The sequence below is a fragment of the Pelmatolapia mariae genome, linkage group LG1 (genome assembly GCF_036321145.2).
Source record: "Pelmatolapia mariae isolate MD_Pm_ZW linkage group LG1, Pm_UMD_F_2, whole genome shotgun sequence".
Taxonomy (NCBI): domain Eukaryota; kingdom Metazoa; phylum Chordata; class Actinopteri; order Cichliformes; family Cichlidae; genus Pelmatolapia; species Pelmatolapia mariae.
The window spans coordinates 15,504,091-15,517,106 of NC_086227.1; the positions used below are offsets into that span (position 1 = coordinate 15,504,091).

Genomic DNA, 13,016 nt, shown 5'->3' on the forward strand with positions numbered 1-13,016 from the left:
CCCTCTGATATACTCATTTCTAATCTTGTCCATTCTGGCCACTGCCAATAAAAATCTTAATATCTTCAGCTCTGTTTTACAGGTCAGCCTCGTGTCTTTTTGGCAGTGCCACCGTCTCCAAACCATACACCATAGCAGGTCTCAATATCATTTTGTAAATCTTCCCTTTCACTTTTGGTGACAGTCATCTCTACTCACTCCACCCTGCCTGAACTCTCTTCTTCACTTCTCTCGTGCACTGTCTGTTGCTTTGGTTGTTAACCCCAGGTATTTAAACTCATCTGCCTTCATGATTTCTACTCCTTGTATGTTGCCCTTTTGACACCTTCTCATTTATACGGACACGTATTCTGCCTTGTATCTACTGACTTTCATTCCTCTTTTCTCCAGTGCATACCTCTACCTCTCCAATCTCTTTCACCTGCTCTCTACTCTCAGTACAGATCATGCGATTGTCTGCAAAAACCATATACGACAGAGAATCCCTCCTGACGTCATCTGTCAATCTATCAATCACCAAAGCAAAGAAGTCAGAGCTGATTTCTGATAAACTCTATCCATACCTTGTACCTTTTTGTCACTCCTACTGCACGCTTCACCACTGCCTCGATGTGTCCCCATGTCCCTCGCATGTTCTGCACCACCATCATATAATTCTCTGTCACTCATGACTTCCTCATGCTGTACCACAGTTCTTTTCTTGGCACCCTATCGCATGCTTTGTCTAGATCCACAAAGACACAGCAAAGGGCCTTCTGATTTTCTCTATACGTCTATATCAACACTCCCAAAGCAAACATTGCATCTGTAGTGCTCTTTCTGAGCATGAAGCTATGCTGCTGCTCACTTGTCACCCCTCTTCTTAACTGAACTTCAACAGCTCTTTTCTATATTTTTTGAATTGTTATGTATGTCACTCTGTAGTTACTACATCTCTGCACATCATGCTTGTCCTTGAAAACTGGTACCAGTAAGATTCTTCTCTATTCCTCTGGCATGTTCTTACTCTCCAAGATTATGCTAAACAATCTGGCCAAAAAGTCCACTGCCCTTTCTCCAAGACATCTTCACAACTGCACACCTCCACAGTTATGTCATCTGGGCAACCACCTTTTTCAGTCGTCATCCTCATCATAGCTGCCCTCACATTCTCCTTACTAATCCTCAAAACTTTCTGTCCTCCATCTCTCAGGTTCTCTCTTATTTTCTTCACTCATGAGCTCTTGAAAGTACGCCTTCCATTTTCTCAAGACATCTCGTTACTCACTAGTACATTTTCATTTATGTCCTAAATCAACCCAACCCGCTGCACATCCTAAACAGCTTGATCTCTCTGTTCCGTCATCTGATACAAATGCTTTTCCCTTTTGTTACTATCCACAGTGTCCAGCCTCACATGCAACTCACTATTAGAGTTTTCCTTTGCCACTTCTCTCTGGAAGTAGCCTCCCAGTAATCCTGCCCTGCCTACATGTGGTTAGACTTATAAAAAAGTGTGTGCATATGTGTGTACACATTTTTACCCCAAACCATGATAATAGTAGCTAGACGTAACCAAGTATTTGATTCCTAAAGTTAATCTACCAGCATCTAAAAACAAGTGTCCTACACAAGATCTTCAAGTTTAAAGGCTTTTTGTTTGTACACCCACCACGATACTACCAACATCAAAATTTGTCAGTTCATACGCCTTCTTGTCAAGCTATATGTTTTCCACAGCACTGCTTTGTACGTTGGACAATCTCAAACTGGACAAGTGGTGAAAAATTGGGTGAATGGGTAATGATGTTAACTGCTTCCATGTGTGTTATGAAGACAAGGGGTCCTGACCATGACACTTTATGAGGAGTTAGGAGTGAGAATGTGTTGGTAATTTGACTAATTTTCCTGTCTCCATTTCGCATCTGGAGTGTGACTGTAGGTGACAAATGCACTTTTTTCCCATAGTTGTGGCTTGTGTTCCACATGTAACCCAAAGAAGCATGCAGGAGAAACCCACATAAGAAAACTGCAACTAAACTATCAGAATGAACACTGATGAGGGCAGTGGAAGTTATAGTTAACACTAATCTATGCATTGTTTACCTCATTGCCACCACATTCAAAGCATAACTATTAACTATTAACAACCAACCGAAGTGCATTTCTTCTTTACACTGTAGCATCTGTTTCAGAACTGTCCATCCATTCATTTTCTTTACAGCTTATCCAGTTCAGGGTTACAGGGAGTAAGAGGGTGAACCCTATTCCAGCTGTCTGAGAGGTAGGGTACACCCTGGACAGGTCAGCAGTCCATCATAGGGCTAACATAGAGGACAAACAACAGTTTATGTTCAGAGTCACACCTATGGCCAATTTAGACTCATCAGTTAACCTACGAAGCTTGCCTTTGTACTGGAGGAGGAAGGTAGAGTAGCCAGAGATAACTCAGTGAGAACATTCGAACTCCACAAAGAAAGGCTTCAGCCAGCTGATGGAACAGAACCCAGAACCTTCTTGGTATGAGGTGACAGTGCGAACCACTGCACCAATGTGGCACCTTGTTTCTGAACTACTACCCTGAAAATAAGGCCTTTCTGAAAAAACACAGTTTTCAAGCCACTGCTTGAACTACTGTGATGTGTGTAGCACAGGGTTTAGGTATTACTATCACAGTGTCGGTGCTATAGCTACAGTAGATAAGCATCAGGAACTTCTTTTCTCAGAAAGGCTACTGGATAGAAGATGCTTGCATTATTTAAAATAATTGATTATTATAGTCTAAGTCACAGTGCAAGACAGCTGTAATGGCCACAGTTACCATTTCTTATCGAGGTGAGTAAATAGTTTTAACAGTCCTGTCAGCATCAGTCTTGTTATTTATTGCAGATCACTTATCTATGACACAGTTGACAGCGACAACACAAACAGGAAGTCAGCGATATGAGCATTGCTGCAATCCTCCAATCACGACAAGACAGACAAGTAGGCAGGTCTTCATTGTACCTGTTGGCACTGCACTCTAGAAGATGGGCTTCTCCCTGGCCCCTGCAATTGCCATTGCATCAATATCTCCTGTTTAATGAATCTAACAGACTGGAGATAAACAGATCAATTGAAGCTGTCAATGTTGAACTAGTGTTACAAAACAATTTTTGTTTTTTGCATTGAAAGTCTGCCTGAGTATAACTTAACTGCTGTTTCTTGTAAGACCTATTGTGAGATGTATTTCAGCTGAAATAGAAGATGACTACTTGGGAAGATGTTATTTACACTGATCAGAGTTTTAGCTATGGTAGAGACGTATGTCAAGATGACACAGTCAATCTGCCAGCTGGTTTTGTTTGTTCATTCTATTAAAGACCAAGGATTATAGTACTTGTAACATAAATACAATAACTATGTCAAGCATTCTGACATGGTTATTATTACCACCTTAGCATGCTAGCAAAGATTAGCATTCAGCCTAAACACTGAAGTACCCATAGATAGTATAAAAGATGGACAAAGCTTCCGAGTCTGAAGAATAAAAACCAAAGTAGTGTCTCAAACCTGATTTCTATCTGAGAGTCACCAGATGATGATAGTTGTGTTTGACCAAGGCATTTAAACCATATAGAAGTTTACACGCATGCTTTTTTTTTTTTTTTTTTAATTTTTATGATTTTATGGTCCAGGCCACAAATTTTGGGTCACTGTGCAAATAAATACTGTCTTTCAAAAAGAAGGCTTATCAGACATGCTCAATGGTTAATGACTTTTGATGGACAAGTTTATTATTTTTTTGGGATACAAAAAAGTTACAATTTATTACAGTATTATTAAACCAAAAGCATAACTCATTTATACTTAAATAAATTCCACTTTTTTATTCCAGGTGAACTGAAATGGGAACATATTGATTAGATTATATTTCAACTGTCTGACTAAATTTTTAAATAACGAGAAAAAGTCATGGATGATTCAAACAGAACAAAAACCATCCAAAATGAAACTTTCAAGGCATAATGTAATTTTCTGTCCTCTCCAAACAAACTAACACACATCTCTCGTAGGAAAATGTTTTTTGAATGTGAATTCAAAGTAAATAGACAATCTTCTACACAGTTTCCATGTGTAGGCAAATTGCAGGCACAGGGGTTACTTTAACCTTTGAAACTCACATATGACATGAGAGCAGTAAGCCACACGCTATTAACCTCTTAAGCCCCAACGCCCCCTGATACGGGGGCAAAAGGCAGGAGATCAGGTAGGCTTGGGGCTTAAGAGGTTAAGTTCATAAAAAGCATAAGGTCCACATCATTGCACAGAGAGGACTCTCTTTCTTTTGAGAACTTGTGTTAATCATGTGATTATTTAATTCTTCAAGATGTTACTTTTTCCCTCCAAGTTTTCTCGTTAAAAGTTTCCTTGAATCATTTTCTCTGAGAGACACAAAAGGAGAACAATTAGGAAGAAATTTTATCAGATTTCTCTTGTGCTACAGAGTCAACAGTGAGTTGACTGTGGGGTTAAAAAGCTTGTGAGATGCCTAACAATATTCCGTTTTTGTTATGATTTGAACTAGTTATCTTTATTTTTTTGCCAGTGTTGTTGTTTACACTTACAGGTCCAGAAATATATGTATACCTCTTAAAGAACTAGAGGCTGGAAAAAAGATTGCTAAGTGACTGCAGTCTGACAGACAAAACAAACTAAAGGGGGTCATGTAATTCACCGAGTATGCGAGTTTATATTAGGAATGTTTCCAGGGAAGAACACAATTCATTAGTCAACAGTTGTGGTAACATTTTGCTGATGTTTGTGTGTATAAACCATAGGTTGCAATAGAACGTGATCCTCAATTAGTGGAAAAAGGAAACTCATTAGGAAACAATTACAGTCACACATCCGTGCGAATCCCCACTGAGCAGTCTCGCTGCTTGTCCCAGGTTGTGAAATGAAAATCTGAAGATGAAGAAAGTGAAATGCATCACTCTGCACCTGTGATTCCTCTTCCAGATCTCCACCAGCTGCAGCCCATTAACGGCTTGAGGTAAAGGTTAAGTTTAAATATCTATTAAGGATAAAATAGAAAATGGTTTTCGGTGAAAGGTACCTTGTTTAAGTTGTTGCCATCATGACCTGGATACGAGGCAGAAAATAGATCGATGCATGGATGGATGGTTGGAATATTCTGCGCTCTTCTGTGGAACCAGAGAAGAGCAGTGTTTAGATCTCACAGGGTCACTATGCCTGAAAATAGCATTCATGTTGCCTCTAACATCCAAGAATATGGCTTTCTACCTAAGCTTGTGAAGATGTTACACAGGCCAGTGGATCAGTACAATATAGAGTGAAAGAGGTAAATCGCTAGATAAAACATTGATTGGCACAAAGATAGACTTCGAAGACTTCAAGATTTAATATAAATCAGGAGCTACTCATAAAATTTTGCTCCGCCTTGCGAGTTTTCATAGGCGATGTCGGCCACAGTGTATGTGTATTTGTGTATTTGCTCCACGCCAAGTATGGCTTCTTTCAATTGACAAGTCTTTATAGCTGAATGAGACCAGACATGAACATATGAAAAGGCAAGAATTATCCTTCAGGTACCCTCAAAGTTGTCAGTCATGTGGGGTTGCTTGCTATATTCATCATGCAAAAAGGATTTATTGGCAGTCCCCAGCGTCAAACATCACACCATACAGAATGAATAACAACAACACATGACATTATTTTCTTAGCTGAATCTGTGCTTTTGAAAATGTGGACATGAGGGAGAGTGGCATTTTCCATTCTCTGTGTCATCTGCTAAACATTAATTGTATGTTGTCATCTGATTATACCGTATCATTTTGACCAGTGATTTGAATGCTAAGAGCTTGTGTTGCCTGTAAAATGATGTGTAGAGTTACCCTGGCATTTGTTCAACAGAAGCATGCATTAGCATGTGAAGAGGCTAAGAAAAAACAAACAAGAAACAAAGATTTGTAACTTTCCTACCAACAATGTGATTTCTGTGTGTGTAGATTGTTAAATCAACATAGACTTAAGATACAGATACACTAAAACAATATTATGCAACATTGTGTAAAATACAAAGCTATGTATAGTATTGAATAGAATATGACATTTATTCATTTTGAAATAATGAGCATAGTTACCATATGGTTGGAATTTGTCAAGGAGTTTGACATATGGTTAAAAAGTATGCATTCAACAAAGTAGCATTAAATTAAATTGCAGCTGCTGTGAGGTAAATGTGTTAGTCATCTTCTCAGACACATATTTATTGTCAACTTCCACGACAACTTTTAGAATACACAAAAGCCTGTTTTGATTAGCACCGATGGGATATTTACTAGTTTGAAACTGATAAATAACCCATTATATGAATGCCGTAAGAAGAGGTCTGGGTCATTGCTGACAAGCGTCATTTGCTTACGTTTGAGACACAGTTTGTCCTTTTTATTCGCTTCTTCTGTTTTCTCTCCAGTGTCCATTGTCGACATTAGAAATATTCTTTTGCATTTACAGAACAAATCTATGGCACCTCATTCTGAGGTAATGACTCATTCTCTCTTGTAGACCAATGATTAAAACTGATAAGTGGGTGTTTTTTTTTTCTCCTTTTTACATAAAAATCTAGGTGCAACAATTACTGGACACCTACAGGGTGATATTAGCATTTTTCATAGGAGGCTGTATTTTCACTCGTAATGGCTTTATTAACACAAATTCTTTAATGATGACAGGTATTCAGCAGATATAGTGCTATAGCTTGAGATTTAGCAGAGTGTGTGCCTGTATGATGGCTGTCTTCCCTTTAACTTTTCACGATTATTTTTACTATTGTTTTTACAGTGCAATATAAAGTGAAGAAACAAAACTATAAACTGCCTGGTTTTCAAATTTTGTTAATTCTAATTTTCAAATTTCAGCACTTCAGTGGATTTGGTCCAAAAACACAATGTGAATAATACCTGCAAAATATTCTTAAACCTTCTTCACAGTAAAGCCCAATCACACTAATTTAATTCATTTCTGTGTGGGAAAAAAAACAGTGGGGAACCAGTAACACTACCACACCTAACTACCTCGTATCTTACATTTTCATGCAGAACAGAATTAGTATATTACTGGAATAACTGTGCAAATGACAAATTAGCCAGATCCCTTTTGTAAATGTGAAGCCACTTGGCTACTGCATGATAAAAAACTGCCATGTAGAAGTCTGACCTTTAGAATGACACACTAGAGTCTCAGTATGTACAACATGTGGGCATTTTCTTGCCATCCCCTCTCTTCTTCATGAGCTGTCCTCGCTGTCAGAGTCATAATTACTACAAGATATAAATTAGTTCAATGTAGGTTACACTCATGTTGATCCAGACATTTTTTAAAGCTGCAGTTCTCCAAGTATGTACTCGAGTACTGTATGGAATCATTAAATATGTCACAGTTGGCTGGAGTCTAGAAATTTTGCAGCCTGATAAAAGATAAGTGACATCAAACCTCTGAGGAAATGGTATTTAATTGCACAGGGGCTATAAAAATAGTAATCGTGTAGAAATAAACTGACACTTCAAAGCCAGCTTGTGGAGTCCTGCATTTATATATGTAAACGAGTTACTCGGGACAAACAAAAAGAAATCTGAGAATGTAACTCAGGATCACCTGACACATATAGTTAAAGCTTCTACGAATAAAGATGACCTTTGAGTGCAAGATCGCCCATGTCAAAAATATCCAAATCAATTTTATGTGATCTGGAAAAAAAAAGTACTGGTATTTGAGCGCAGTCAAGTATCTTATAACTTTGTATTGCTTCATTCATACTGCACAAGGTCAAATCAGCCTGTGCACTGAGCAGAGAGGGATCTTGCTCGACTCTCTTTCCCTGGTTTGACCAGGATCTATTTCAGCTACTACAGGCAGCCTTCTGGCTTTCACATCAGTAAGAAAAGAGAATGGGAGGGAATGTTTGACCTTTTTCGGTGCACAGTCTGGAAAGTGATATGTGATTCAAATGTGTCAGGGAGAAGAAAAAAATGGGGAGAGACAGAAAGCAAAGGGAGAGAGCAAATTACAGTCCAAGGGAAGGTTTGAAGACAGAAGAGACATTTCTTATAAGGCGTGTCTTGCAACTTCTGACATCTTGAAACTCTAATCCACCTAGAATATCTTTTGTGATCAAACAATGTGTCAATCAATATTCAAGGGATTATCATGAATGGCATTATACCTCCCAAAATGCCAACCATAAGGCAGTAACGGATGTGCTGTGTGCATGAAAATGGTTTTGCAGTAATTAGGAGGGCTCAGTAGCAACTACGGGATATCTTTGGGGTTGCCATATGGTGAATCAAAAAAATTACCTTGAGCAAGCATTTATATTTTAACTCATAAACTCACAGGTGTAAAGTTCTGTCTCAACACAAATCAAAGCACCTTGTTACAGCCTTGTTAAGTGATATAAGGCAAGTTCCCTGGGGGAATTCAAAGATTTGAATACAGTGAAATCTGTTCCAAAGAAAATCATATGCATTTCCTATTCAGTTCACTCGCATGTATTTGGATTTTTAAGTTGGAGATGCCTGATTAGAAGGTCTGATTAGTATTCAGGGTCCACAGCATGTGTGATGCCAATTATCCACCGGGTCATTACCACTCTGGAGAGAAGTCGCACTAGCAAAAGGCATTTAAGGAAAAAGGCCTAAATTTTCATCAGCGGTTGCAGTGGCTCTTTGACAAAGTACAAATGAAACCAGTGTTCTCAGTGGAACAAGAGAAAGAGCGAGCTGAGACAAAATGAAAATTATTGGTTTCTATTTATACAAAACATAGGTACACGACCTCATCTTTGTAAATGCAGCCCAACATTTTGACTTGAGTAACACAAAGTAGTTCCGGCACTGAGTAAAAACCCTCTAAAGACTTGATTATTGCACAAGTCAGTTTCTGCGCACATTTGTTTAGCTGGCAGGTGGTAGAGCGCCTCAAACAGAAGGATTCAGCTTGTGTGATAATAGCCTCACTAATGTTTTGCCTGAGTCAGCTGATTACGTGAACTGCGATGGAAAGCAGTGAAAAATTTCAGCATTCATTAGAGTATGGGGAAAGCATGTTTTTCCAAATAATATAGACGCTTACACTGTGTACCCTGTTCACAGTGTACTGGAAAAGACATCACTGACTGTCAAAGAGCTCTCACACTCTGAGCTGGCCTCTTATTAATACTGCTTCTCACCAACCAGCATAGGTTTTCTCACTTGTACTAGTGAGGGCCATAACAGAAAATTACCCAAATTATGTTTACCCCAATAGTGCTTTTAAAGTTTAAATTTCCCAAATTGTTTCTCCTCCGCATTTCTTTAAATAAAAGGAAGAAGTTTCATATTAAATAATTAAGATGTAATTACAGAAAAACTGCTGCTTAACCCTGCTGATTACAGCCCTCAGCCATGTTTGCTGCTCCTTACTTCTATCAACACAGAAGTTGTGTTTATTACCATCCACCTCCAGCTATACTCAGACCTCCTTTAAGTTTAAATAGATAGATAGATATTACTTGTTTGATCTTATGTTTTGACACACGAAAAATACACATATTTGTTCCTTGTATTATTCATGAAGCCAATTCAAGAGTAAGAACAAGTCAATAAGGTGAATAATCTGATTGACTTCACCTGGTATATGGGGAATCATAGGGCCTAAGGTTTGGACACTTCCCTTAGGCTCTCTCTTCGACGTGAGTTTGTAGGAGGTAAGACCTACATTACATATTAACATATTACATTATTCATCACTTGTCAGTGACTTGACTGGCAGAAACATAAGCTTTAGCTGATTTAAAACAGACTTTATAAGACGATAACAGACTCTAGAGCTTTGGTAGAATTGGAATTATCAGCCATACAGCTACTAACTTTGTCCTTGTCTAGTGTTTATATCACCATCGTGTGACATTTAACACATCTGTGAGGATAAAGACGTTTTACTGAGCCATGGCACAAAATGTCCACATTTCTTGTGTGGAGTTCTGATAGGGTTGGTAATCAATACCAGTGTTTTAACAGTTGCTTCACAATATGGATATTTTTGGCTTTCTGGTTTACTTTTTGTCCAGTACTCCTAATTACTGCTCATTCACCTGCATCACCCACACAGAAACCTTAGAGACTTGACAAAGGTGGAAATTTCTACCAAATCGAAGCATATTTCTCATTTTCCAGATAAAGAAAAAAATAATCCAGGACACACATACCACACAGGTTCCCAGAGAGCAACTAAAGGCAGGTGATGAGTTCCTAATGACTGCAGTTGGCCAGCAGAGCAAGAAAGTGTTTCACCACTACAGACAGTTATGTTGTCACTTTTCTTTCTACATCAGGGTGTCAAGCTTTAAGCTGAAGTGACAGATCACTCCTTTAGCTGCTCTCTTCCAGCTAAGGACAGTGACGGCTGCATCCAGAGGCAGAAAGGTCAGGCCACCAGGTTGGTTGTGCTAATGGACTGCTGACCAGGCAATAAGCCAGCCTCTCAAGAGACATTCGCAGCCTAGTTCTCACCTCAACTGTGCCGGTCTAATGTCCTTTGCATCACTTTCATCACCACTTGCCCAAACTGGGACATATTCTCATTTTGCTTGATTTCCCATTCACACATTGTTTCTTCCTCCTCTGAGCTGCCGATGATGCACTGTGTCATCTTAGTTGTCAAGCTAAGTTGACCCAGGGTTGCGTGGCTGATCATGTTTTAAGACTTGAAGCTCAAATCATGGCTGAGGCATTTGTGAAAGTCCACCTCAAGATGGCAGTGTTCACCACGACAGGCACTGAGCTCAACAGCTTGCCATTTCTCAGCAACAGCAACAGCACTGAGCCCAGGCTTAAATTGAGGGTTATCTCCTGCATTGAAATTAAGTAATGATTGGATGGAAGCAGGTAATAAATGATGTCTGGATCTGTATGGCTCAGTCTGATTTGCATTTTATGAAATTGCTATTTTCTACTTACCTTATAACATTCGGGGCGACTCGGAACAGTTCAGCCTCTTGTTGCTTTGAAACTTGTCACGTAAGGTCATCTGCGTTTATTCCAAAGTCACGCCACAGACTCCTCGGAGCACCACAGCAAGAGGCAGTAAACTTAAAATAAGAAGTGCAATTCACCCGTTAAACAAAGAACTCCGGCCACACGCGGCTTTGTAGCCTTGATGACTAGGATAACTGTCAAGGTTATTTCTTATAAACAAATGCTGACGACTGGCTGCAGGGTGCTAAGTGCGGTGGACGGAGCGTGAATATGCACCCGGCTCAAACATGCTTAGACAACGGATTCTCTGTTTAGAGTGCAATTATAACTGACTCTCACACAAGGCTTGTATTGTATATGCCAGTGTTTATTCTTGGCAAGTCAATATGCACGGGAAACCGCCATAGCGCATCTTTCTAATGTGCTTCAGTCTAGTGGCTTTTATGTCCACCCCAATTAGGCTATTGTAGCCTACCTGACAACAGCCTAACAGGTTGGCGTATGCTTTTGATGCGTCCCTTTAGAGCCAATGAGTGTTATCTGCTTTTATATAATCACACACACACTATAAAAGCTAGAGGACATCCACTATCTCTTTATTCTTTTCTCTCTGTGTCTTTTTTTACACTATCATCAGCAGCAGCTTCATCATCATCATCATCATCGTCATCATCCTCCTCCAGCCCAGCCACGGGGTTTTTGGTTAAGCGTCTCTTCAGCCTGCAGCATCTTCGCGGAGAATCTCACCGCGGACAGCCCTCCGGTTCGCTTTAAGTGACGTGACATCGGGCCAATCCCGTCCTCGCTCGGGTTGCCAACGCCATTGAAAGCGAGGGGCGGTGTCCAATGACGAGGGTCGGCCGGGTGGGGGTGCGGGGTGGTTAGTCGGTGTGGTGTGCATCGCCAACCCCTCCTATGGGTTTACACAGAGTTAGTGCAAGATATTCTGCTCTGGGAGTGAGAGTGCAAGGATAAACGCCACACACACGCTGCGCATCCGTGTCACACTGAGCAGCCGTAACATTAAGGCTGGTGTTTCTAAGTGGGATCGACTCTGAGCTTTTACACCTTTTTTGTTGTTGGTTTTTTTTGTCTTTTTCATAAATGTCCTCGTGATCTTTTTTTTCTTTCTTTTTAACCTTGAGTCTGATTATTGATGGAGCTCCGTGAACTTGAAACATGATGGGACACGCGTGTCTCTTTTTGGGTTCACCTCGTCTGCGCCTTAACCTTCACAGGTAGCCGGGGAGAAAAGGAAAGAAAGAAAGGGGGAAAGACGCCGGTTCTCTCTGGACATGCACAGGAGATGAGCATTGATTTTGGGACCCGTTTAATTGAAGACACCGCAAACCACTGACCACCTTGTTGTGTCTGCTGGAGAGCGACGCTGATCACCGCAATCACCGCAGGTCGCACAATTAGATCCAGTCAATTCCTGAAGTTAAATGGGGGGAAAAGGAACTGCGACATATGCAGCTTCTAATTTACCCCAGTTTCTGCGACCGGCTGCTTTTATTTAAAACCTGTACTTGTGTCTGATTAACCCAGTGCTGCTGGGTGATTGTTGTTATTATTATTTACCTGGAGCCAAAAGCAGATCGACAGAGGAGGATATCTTTACCTGAATGAACTACTGTACTACTGTGGATGAGAAGACTATGAGCTGACATACTCCAGTTTTTCTTCTGTGCTGCAACCGATTTGGGTATGTAATACAAGCATGGGTCTCTTTTGCCCACTAAGAATTCAAAATCTCACTGAGCTTACTTTGTAGGCTTCATTTATGCTTATTCTCTCGTTAAGCAGCCCACTCACAGCCTAAGCTCTTTAATTTTGACAGTTTAAGTGGAAAAATTAATAAGACTGTGTAATGTGTTGTGAAGTTTTGTTGCCGTGGGGGTGTTCGAGGCACCGAAAATTCATAGTGACCGTAAAACGTAGAGGATGTAGAAAGAGAGTAACAGACATTAATGGCTGCTTAAAAGGTTAATGCAGTTTATTTTGGGATTTTCATTTTAC

The 13,016-nt window shown here is 40.0% G+C and overlaps 1 protein-coding gene across 5 annotated transcripts in view; it reads left to right on the forward strand.

Moving 5' to 3' along the window:
* Positions 1 to 11,933: 11,933 nt before the first annotated feature.
* Positions 11,934 to 13,016, forward strand: part of LOC134627645 (protocadherin-9) — a 187,010-nt gene continuing 185,927 nt past the window's right edge. For all 5 annotated transcript variants that reach the window (XM_063473931.1, XM_063473950.1, XM_063473941.1 and 2 more), the window contains exon 1: positions 11,934 to 12,702. The gene's annotated coding sequence lies outside the window, so the exon portion shown is untranslated. The remainder of the gene's footprint in view (positions 12,703 to 13,016) is intronic.